This window comes from Bombus affinis, unplaced genomic scaffold, assembly GCF_024516045.1.
Source record: "Bombus affinis isolate iyBomAffi1 unplaced genomic scaffold, iyBomAffi1.2 ctg00000741.1, whole genome shotgun sequence".
Lineage (NCBI taxonomy): Eukaryota > Metazoa > Arthropoda > Insecta > Hymenoptera > Apidae > Bombus > Bombus affinis.
Window position 1 is genome coordinate 10,893 of NW_026109324.1, and position 9,108 is coordinate 20,000.

The following is a 9,108-nucleotide window of genomic DNA, read 5'->3' on the forward strand; positions in this document are numbered from 1 at the left end:
GAGCTCGTGCAGCACGTTCGGCCACCAGACGTTGTCGAAGGCTCCTGATATATCGAGTGCTATTGCGAGGACGTACCTCTTCTCGCTCATTTGCTCGATTTTCTCGCGGAGCTTGATGATCGCGTCCACCGTCGATCTTCCGGGGCGAAAGCCATATTGTCTGTCGGAGGAGAGCGCGTGGTCGTGGAAGATAGGTGCCATCCTGGTGGCCATTAGCCTTTCTAGCAGCTTGCCTATCATGGAGAGCAGACAGATTGGCCTGTAGGATTTCGGATTGCTTCTGTCCCGATCCGGTCCCTTGGGGATGGTGATAACATTTGCGACCTTCCACCGTTTGGGGAATATTCCCCAGGCGAGGCAGCCGTTCATGAGCCTTAGGAGCTCCTGGTGTATTCTTCCCCAGGCCCGTTGGATTATTTCGACCTCAATCAGGTCGGGGCCTGGGCACTTCCCCTTCCTCAGCCGTTTCACGGCGTCACTGAGTTCCTCGAAGCTGAATTCAGGGGTGTCTTCTACGTTGGGGGGGTTTGTCGAGTTCCGCCTTATTTCCTTCTGCTCCTCCGTTTCGGTGTCTTCCTCGTCGTCGGGTAGAAGTGCGGACAACATCGCTGCCGCGGTCGTTCGCCAGTTGGAGGTATATCCGAGCGGCGTCTTCAGCGTCGATGTTGTTTCCTCTCCTCTGAGTTTCCTTGCGACTGTTTTGTAAGCGATGCCCCAAGGTTCCCTGTTACCCTCTTTGGTGACGAAGTCCTGCCAGCTCTGGATTTTTGCTCTTGCCAGCATCCTCTTATACTCCTTTCGTGTTGACCTGTACCGCAGCTTCTCCTGCTCCCTCGTAGCGGGGTCCCTGGCCCCCTGATACCTTCTTCTCGCCTGGTAGGTGTTTCTCTTTGCTCTGGTGAGTTCGGGCGTCCACCAGGGTACTGACCTGTAGTACCATTTCTTCTTTGGGATGGCGGTGTCGCAGGCACCTATCAGGGTTGCCTGGAGTTGCCCGGCCATTCTTTCGACGTCCTCTGCCTGCTGGAGGGTTGTTTCTTTGAGTGCCTCCATTTTCTCTGTGAGGGCACTCTGAAATACCTCCCAGTTGGCTTTTCGCGTGTTATAGCGTCTTTCCTGAAGCTGCGGTGTGGTGCTTCTCGTCCCGAAGTCGAGGAGCGTCTCCAGTATCCGGTGGTCACTGGAGGTACCATCTTCGCGTATCCTCCAGCCCTTTACAAGGAGTATTGCCTCTGGGCTCGCCATCGTCACGTCTATGTTTGATCGCCCTCGAGTTGTTTCAAACGTGTGGGGTTGTCCTGGTTGATTCAGGACATGGAGACCGTACTGCGCTATGACTGCCTCTAGGGCCTCGCCTCTGTCGTCGGTGCTCCTGCTGCACCACAGCGGTGATTTTGCGTTCGCATCCAGGCCGATGATGATCCTCTTGCCTCTGAGACACCGTAGTACCTTCTCCAACTGTTGCACGCCGACCTCGATGTTTCCTGTCGGCGGAAAGTACAGGCTTGCCGCGTACACCTCTGTTTCCCCGTCGCTTATCTGCACGCAGGAACAGTGTGTTGTGCAGAGTTCGGCGACCTCGAGGGGCGTTAGGGTCTCTGATTTTATCCCTACGGCCGCCATTGGCGGGTTGTGCTTCGACCCTCTGCAGGCGATCGCGACTCCTGTGCCGAATCCGGGTATTTTCCCATCGACGCTGTATGGTTCTTGCATTAATATTATGTCATCCCCATCGGCGTCCATTTGCGTCCGGATCTCATAAGGAGTTGTTTTGGATCGCTGCATGTTGTGCTGCAGGATCCTTATTTCCCTTTTCCTCCCAAGTCCTCTTCTGTCCCTGCGTTGCTCTTTATACATATTGCGTCCTTGCTATTATTGCTTCCAAGGCTTTCGTATACATTGGGCATTTCGCGTTGGAAGCTGCGTGGTCGCCCTTCCTCCCTGCTCTCTTGCAGTTTACGCAGGTGGCGTGCCCATCCTTATCTTTGCACTCTTTAGTGCTGTGCCCACTTTCTGCACAGTGCGCGCAGATTTCGTAGTTAACGCGGCAATATTTTGCCACGTGTCCGTATCCTTGACACTTGTAGCAGCGACTAATTGCTATGTAATCTTTAACTTTGCAGGCATTCCATGAGAGGAAGATCTTACCTTTCAATAGTTTCTCCCTTACCTGGGGGGGCACTTCGATGACCCAGTTCGTCTCCTCTTGATCCTTTCTGCCGGTCCTGAAGCAGAACTTGATGGCTGCAACGTCGTCCTCATTTAGTCTTTCTTGGTTCTGCTTCCTCATGCAGGCCAGGATCTCCTTCTCTGGAATGTCCCTCGGGACGTCGTAGATGATCATCCTGGGGGGTCTCCGCTGCGGCGTGCTGGCTTTTAGTCCAGCCTCCTTTAGTTTCGAGTTCTCGGTGAACTCTTTTAGGCTCTCCGGCTTCGTCGTCTCAACGGCTAGGCCGTTTCCCTTTATTTTCCGGACGGCCGTAACTTGGATTCCTCTCTTGCGGGGATTCACTAGGGTGAACACCGCGTCAAGTGCTTCTTCGCTCGTTTGAATCTCGCCACCTTCTCTTTCCGGTCGAATTATGACCACATTTTTGGGCGGCTTGACCGCCGTCTGCTCGACCTTGTTGCTCGTTATCTTTACTTTTTCGGCATATGTCGGCTCCCTCTGTTCCTGCTGCGTCGTTCTCAAGACGGCTGTTTCTAGCCGCCTGGTTGCTTTGTTGACGGCGTTCATTATCGCCGTTTCCTTATTCTTCTCATCTCCGGCACTCTGCTCTAGCCTGCCTGTCAGGTAGCTATTATGGAGCAGTAGCTCGTCAACAATGCCCCTCATTTCTTTGAAGTGCCGTAGGATTACTGCGGCGTGTTCCTTGTTTATTTTCCTGGCCGAGTCTAAGCAGAACGCCGTGACCTTCCTCTCTATGTCACTGGCCTGTGCCTTTATATCGGGCACTTGCCGCTTATCCTCCCCGGCCAATCTCTCCTCATCTCTGGGGGGGTTGTTTCTCCCCAGGCTTGCTCTCATCGTCTTCTCTGGTATCCTCGGGCTTGGAGTGGCCTCGTTCTTTTCCATCTGTTTCCTCAGGGGTTGGAGGACCACTCTGGCCTCTGCGCCTGGCGACGAGTGCCCTAGCGTCGGCATCACCGGCTCCTTGCCGCTTCTTGCGGCTGCCGCTGCGGCTGTTCGCTTCCCGGTGGCTATGTCCAGCGGCGTATTGAATCCCCCTCGCGGACTTTCAGTTGGCGCTTTGTTCCCGCGAGCACTCCCGCGCTGAGTCCGGCGGCGTGCTCTTCACAGTTCAAAACCCCTGGGTTTGAATTTGAATTTGAATTTGCCGCCTAGCAGCGTGCTCTTGGTTCCCAAGATGCCCGGGCGGCGGCGCTTCGGTCGCTCGACCCAAGATGGCTGCCGCGCGTCCGCTAACCTATCCTCCCGCACGTGGCACTTTGTTTTGCTTTTCTCGCGCTTATTGCGGCAATTTCCACTAAACTTTCGGTGTGCACTATGTTTTTAGCACTCGCACTATCTATTATTTTAGTTTTCGTGCCCGAGATCTTCGATTTTCGCGTTTTTGTCCGCCACGTGGCCTAACCTCACTTCGCGCACGCGGCACTTTCTTTTGTTTTTCCGCGCTTATTGCGGCAATTTTCACTAAACTTTCGGTGTGCACTATGTTTTTAGCACTCGCACTACCTATTATTTTAGTTTCGTGCCCGAGATCTTCGATTTACGCGTTTTTGTCCGCCACGTGGCCTAACCTCGCTTCGCACACGCGGCACTTTCTTTGCTTTTTCCGCGCTTATTGCGGAAATCTCCACTAATATTTTTGCATGCACTTTATTTTAAGCACTAACTCTGCCTATTGAATTATTTTTCGCTCCCGAGATCTTTGATTTTTCGGTTTTTCCTATCTGTCGCGTCAGCTAACCTCACTTTTCGCACGTGGCGATTTACATTAGCTTTTTTTTCGCTCTGAATTCGGCGATCTCCACGATTCTTTTTAACTACACGTTTTCCTCGGCACTCCCACTTTGCTTTAAATTAATTTTTACGCCCGAACTTTTTAATTTGCCCGGTTTTTTCGTTTATAGACTGCGGAGCGACGTGCACGCGTCCGTCCCACTTGCCGCCATCTTGGAAAACAGTAGATAGGGACAAGTAGTATTGAGCGATTAGGGGCTCGACCGTTGGGCCGGCCACGCCATTCCCGGAGTGTAGCACTCATACTGGCTTCGCTAGATGTTATTTATATCCTACTTTCTGACGTCCAATGCCCGGGGAACGGCGCGCATAGGTGGTCGGCGCGCGACTTGGAAAAACCCTGCCCTCTCCTTTCGGGTCAGTGGGCAAGTTGAACCTACCCTTTCGGGCGGCAGCTCGCTTAGCCGGCGCCGCGCGATGCGCGCATCGCGCAGCACCGTTACCAGCGGGGGCCACGGGGAGGCGGAGCTGCCAGCATATAGCTCGGTCCCAGCAGGTTGGCTTTGCAGCCGATTGTCCCTGCACCGTCACGGCACTCATTTGCGTGAGCGTCGCCTGCACTGACGGTCGCAGGTCTTATCTCCGGCTCGTGTTGGTTTTCTTGTCCTCTTATCCTTAGTTCTCTTCCTGTTCCCAGTGTTTTGTGTATTGTCCTGTCATGGGTCCTGTGTTTTCGTGCGTGTATCCCTTCTTCGCTGTTTTATCTTCTTCTTCTTCGTCTCCTTCCTGCTCCTCTACTATTGGGTGTCGCCGTCTTCTTCTTCGGAGAGTCCCTCTTCGTTGGTTTCTTCCTCTTGTTCCCGTCGTTGTACGGGCACGCACTGGGCCAGTCTTGGACTATGCCTTAGAGGCCGGCCTGCCTGCCCCTCCAGTTGCGTCGATCCTCTTCCTGGCAGTCGCCCTGGCTGCGTTGCACCTCCCATTTCTCGTAGGGCGTTCCTTCTCTTCTCCTCCTTCGCTTGGAGTACTTTCCTTGCAAACTGACAGAAGTGGGGGTATACGTCTTTTGTTACGTACTCCCGCTTTTCTTCCGGCCAGCGCAGATCGAGTTCTCCCAGTGCATTTCGGAATTCCTGCCTTTCTTCATCGAAGATTGGACAGTCTTCTAAGATGTGATGGGCGGTTTCTATTTCGCCGCATTCACATGTGTCCAATTCGCTGAGGTTGAATGACTTGAGCTTACCGTTGAAATCCCCGTGGCCGCTAATGAACTGTGTCGTGTAGTGGTCGGGTCTCACCCAGCGGTTCTCCAGTCTGTCCTTGATGCTAGCAAAGTAGTCGAAGGTCGTCCTGCCCTTTGGCGTTGTTTGCCAGCGCTCTTGCCACTTATCTAACGCCTCGCCGACAATGGATTTCTCGTCGGGCGCTTCGTCGCGCCTCCTCTTCTTATTGTGGAGTCTTGCCCTGATTTCGACTAGGAGGTCAATAGGAATGACTCCTGCGATAACCTGCAGTGCCTCGGTTGACGTGGTTCTATAGGCCTTGGTCACTCGGAGGAGTGCCATCCTCTGTGACCTTATCAGCTTGCTCCTCGCTTTCCCTTTCAGTAGGTCGCTCCAGCCGGCTGCGGCGTATGTGGTTATCGGCTCGTACAGCCCTCTGTACAGAGTACGCATGGCTGCGTGTCCGAGTCCCCATTTCGCCTTGGCCACCCTCGCGAGGCTGTTGAAGAGTTTTTGACACTTACCTGTTATTGCCTCCACGTGCTTGTTGACTTTTAGCCCTCCTTCGAGGTGCACTCCGAGGTATTTGATTGCCTGCTCCATCCTTATATTCCTGCCGCTAATCTTAATAATCGGTGGCCTCTCCGCGTCCAGCTTACCTTTGACGAGCAGCATCTCCGTTTTCTGTGCCGATAACGTTAGCTTCTTCCTGGTGCACCAGGTAGAGACTCGGGTAACTACCTCCTGTCCCTTTTCCTGGAGCTCGTTCCTCGTGTTGCCGGCAATTAGAATCACGATGTCGTCCGCGTACGCGATGGGTTCGCACCCTGTCGCGTTTCCCGCTAGCTCAGCCAGCAGGTCATCAAATACGAGATTCCAGAAACTTGGTCCCAGTACCGATCCCTGCGGGCATCCTTTCGTGACGGGCTTGCTCACTGCTTCGTTTTTCCCAGCAATCTGTACGGTTCTTTCGGAGAAGTAGCTCCTTGTTAACCGGTACAGGTTGTCGGGGCATTCTCTTCTTTTGAGCTCGTGCAGCACGTTCGGCCACCAGACGTTGTCGAAGGCTCCTGATATATCGAGTGCTATTGCGAGGACGTACCTCTTCTCGCTCATTTGCTCGATTTTCTCGCGGAGCTTGATGATCGCGTCCACCGTCGATCTTCCGGGGCGAAAGCCATATTGTCTGTCGGAGGAGAGCGCGTGGTCGTGGAAGATAGGTGCCATCCTGGTGGCCATTAGCCTTTCTAGCAGCTTGCCTATCATGGAGAGCAGACAGATTGGCCTGTAGGATTTCGGATTGCTTCTGTCCCGATCCGGTCCCTTGGGGATGGTGATAACATTTGCGACCTTCCACCGTTTGGGGAATATTCCCCAGGCGGGGCAGCCGTTCATGAGCCTTAGGAGCTCCTGGTGTATTCTTCCCCAGGCCCGTTGGATTATTTCGACCTCAATCAGGTCGGGGCCTGGGCACTTCCCCTTCCTCAGCCGTTTCACGGCGTCACTGAGTTCCTCGAAGCTGAATTCAGGGGTGTCTTCTACGTTGGGGGGGTTTGTCGAGTTCCGCCTTATTTCCTTCTGCTCCTCCGTTTCGGTGTCTTCCTCGTCGTCGGGTAGAAGTGCGGACAACATCGCTGCCGCGGTCGTTCGCCAGTTGGAGGTATATCCGAGCGGCGTCTTCAGCGTCGATGTTGTTTCCTCTCCTCTGAGTTTCCTTGCGACTGTTTTGTAAGCGATGCCCCAAGGTTCCCTGTTACCCTCTTTGGTGACGAAGTCCTGCCAGCTCTGGATTTTTGCTCTTGCCAGCATCCTCTTATACTCCTTTCGTGTTGACCTGTACCGCAGCTTCTCCTGCTCCCTCGTAGCGGGGTCCCTGGCCCCCTGATACCTTCTTCTCGCCTGGTAGGTGTTTCTCTTTGCTCTGGTGAGTTCGGGCGTCCACCAGGGTACTGACCTGTAGTACCATTTCTTCTTTGGGATGGCGGTGTCGCAGGCACCTATCAGGGTTGCCTGGAGTTGCCCGGCCATTCTTTCGACGTCCTCTGCCTGCTGGAGGGTTGTTTCTTTGAGTGCCTCCATTTTCTCTGTGAGGGCACTCTGAAATACCTCCCAGTTGGCTTTTCGCGTGTTATAGCGTCTTTCCTGAAGCTGCGGTGTGGTGCTTCTCGTCCCGAAGTCGAGGAGCGTCTCCAGTATCCGGTGGTCACTGGAGGTACCATCTTCGCGTATCCTCCAGCCCTTTACAAGGAGTATTGCCTCTGGGCTCGCCATCGTCACGTCTATGTTTGATCGCCCTCGAGTTGTTTCAAACGTGTGGGGTTGTCCTGGTTGATTCAGGACATGGAGACCGTACTGCGCTATGACTGCCTCTAGGGCCTCGCCTCTGTCGTCGGTGCTCCTGCTGCACCACAGCGGTGATTTTGCGTTCGCATCCAGGCCGATGATGATCCTCTTGCCTCTGAGACACCGTAGTACCTTCTCCAACTGTTGCACGCCGACCTCGATGTTTCCTGTCGGCGGAAAGTACAGGCTTGCCGCGTACACCTCTGTTTCCCCGTCGCTTATCTGCACGCAGGAACAGTGTGTTGTGCAGAGTTCGGCGACCTCGAGGGGCGTTAGGGTCTCTGATTTTATCCCTACGGCCGCCATTGGCGGGTTGTGCTTCGACCCTCTGCAGGCGATCGCGACTCCTGTGCCGAATCCGGGTATTTTCCCATCGACGCTGTATGGTTCTTGCATTAATATTATGTCATCCCCATCGGCGTCCATTTGCGTCCGGATCTCATAAGGAGTTGTTTTGGATCGCTGCATGTTGTGCTGCAGGATCCTTATTTCCCTTTTCCTCCCAAGTCCTCTTCTGTCCCTGCGTTGCTCTTTATACATATTGCGTCCTTGCTATTATTGCTTCCAAGGCTTTCGTATACATTGGGCATTTCGCGTTGGAAGCTGCGTGGTCGCCCTTCCTCCCTGCTCTCTTGCAGTTTACGCAGGTGGCGTGCCCATCCTTATCTTTGCACTCTTTAGTGCTGTGCCCACTTTCTGCACAGTGCGCGCAGATTTCGTAGTTAACGCGGCAATATTTTGCCACGTGTCCGTATCCTTGACACTTGTAGCAGCGACTAATTGCTATGTAATCTTTAACTTTGCAGGCATTCCATGAGAGGAAGATCTTACCTTTCAATAGTTTCTCCCTTACCTGGGGGGGCACTTCGATGACCCAGTTCGTCTCCTCTTGATCCTTTCTGCCGGTCCTGAAGCAGAACTTGATGGCTGCAACGTCGTCCTCATTTAGTCTTTCTTGGTTCTGCTTCCTCATGCAGGCCAGGATCTCCTTCTCTGGAATGTCCCTCGGGACGTCGTAGATGATCATCCTGGGGGGTCTCCGCTGCGGCGTGCTAGCTTTTAGTCCAGCCTCCTTTAGTTTCGAGTTCTCGGTGAACTCTTTTAGGCTCTCCGGCTTCGTCGTCTCAACGGCTAGGCCGTTTCCCTTTATTTTCCGGACGGCCGTAACTTGGATTCCTCTCTTGCGGGGATTCACTAGGGTGAACACCGCGTCAAGTGCTTCTTCGCTCGTTTGAATCTCGCCGCCTTCTCTTTCCGGTCGAATTATGACCACATTTTTGGGCGGCTTGACCGCCGTCTGCTCGACCTTGTTGCTCGTTATCTTTACTTTTTCGGCATATGTCGGCTCCCTCTGTTCCTGCTGCGTCGTTCTCAAGACGGCTGTTTCTAGCCGCCTGGTTGCTTTGTTGACGGCGTTCATTATCGCCGTTTCCTTATTCTTCTCATCTCCGGCACTCTGCTCTAGCCTGCCTGTCAGGTAGCTATTATGGAGCAGTAGCTCGTCAACAATGCCCCTCATTTCTTTGAAGTGCCGTAGGATTACTGCGGCGTGTTCCTTGTTTATTTTCCTGGCCGAGTCTAAGCAGAACGCCGTGACCTTCCTCTCTATGTCACTGG